Source organism: Hipposideros armiger, unplaced genomic scaffold (genome assembly GCF_001890085.2).
Source record: "Hipposideros armiger isolate ML-2016 unplaced genomic scaffold, ASM189008v1 scaffold_609, whole genome shotgun sequence".
NCBI lineage: Eukaryota > Metazoa > Chordata > Mammalia > Chiroptera > Hipposideridae > Hipposideros > Hipposideros armiger.
Window position 1 is genome coordinate 531,465 of NW_017731959.1, and position 1,487 is coordinate 532,951.

The window sequence follows — 1,487 nt, forward strand, 5'->3', positions numbered from 1 at the left end:
ATCAGGTGGTGGTTTGTTGTGGTCTGAAGCTGAGCACCAGGTGTGTTGCTTCTGGGGCTTCTTAGAAGGTTCTCTCTCTGGTGTAGGTGCTGCTTGTGACAAACCCGAGGCTACCTGGTAAAAGCTACAAAATGATCTGTGGTTGGTTGCTGTCTGTGCTGGACCCAGAGGTGCATGCAAGAGGCCATGCTGTGAACTGAGGCTGACTGCCACCAGTACTGGGCCTGGCACAGCTCAGCAAAAGGCCCAGGGCATCATCCTGAGGCCTGCTGCTGGGTGCTGGCTGTCCATAAGACTCAGCTGCTGAAAGAGCTGGGTGAGGTGGGGTCTCAGAGAGTCACCAGGGTGGGGAGAGTGGTGTTCACCAAGTTAATGCAGATTCATATTTGGCACCAGTGCTGAGCTTGAGTCCACTCAGCAAAATGCACAGAGCACACTGAAGCCAGCCACCAGCTGCCTGGAGCCCACAGACCCTCCCCCACCCCAAAAATTCTCCAAGAAAGACTGCATCACGGGCCAATGCCCACTGCCCACCACTGAAAGAGCCTCCTGTGGTGAGCAAGTTCGGTGGGGTAGGATCCCAGGGAGTGACCAGGGTAGAGCAAGTGGAGTTCACCAGGCCAATGCAGATTCATATTTGATATGGCAAAAGGACTCAACACAGGAAAGATGGTACCTGCCTGCCAGCTACACGCAATGAGGGCTCAACAGAGGGGCAATGGTGGCTGTCCCTCTAGCCCTCTCCCTTAAGCTAGCCTCGCCTTTAAGTCTCTCCCTGTGTGTCTCTGGTGCCTCCTGAGACAATGTGCATCCACTGGAGCCCAGGGTGAGTGCCTGTGAGCAAGTGAATCTGTGCATGAGTCCTTTAAGAGAACACCTGGGTTTCCAGCAGTCTTCCATTTCACCCAGATGGACAGACAGAATCCCTGCTGATTTTCACAGACAGATATTGTGGGAGATCCTCTTCCCAGCACTGGTGCTCTGGGCTGGGGAGCCTGGTATGTGGCTGGGACCCCGAACTCCTCAGGAGTACCTCTGCAGCTGAGATATCCCTCCCAATTCTCAACCACCACATGTTGGTGTGGGGCCAGTCTGTTCATATCTCCACCCCTCCTACTAGTCTCATCATGTTCTTCTTTATATCCTTAGTTATAAGACTTCTGTTCAACTAGTCTCCAGATGGTTCTCCAGTTTGATTGTTTTATAATTTAGTCGTAATTTTGATGTTTTTGTTGGAAGAGGTAAGCACGCAGCATTTACCTACTCTGCCATATTGACCAGAATGCCTCAAGAATCTATATTTCTAATAACCCTGGGTGACACTGATGCTGGTGGTTCAGAGACCACACTTTGAGAACCACTGGGCTGGAATACTGTGAACTGGGGAGAGAAAGTGATGGAAGCTGAAGTCAAGGAGGTCAGCAGAAACCAGACCATGCCAAGTTTTTTTAGGCCACAGATAGGAGTTTGAATTTATTCTAAGAGCT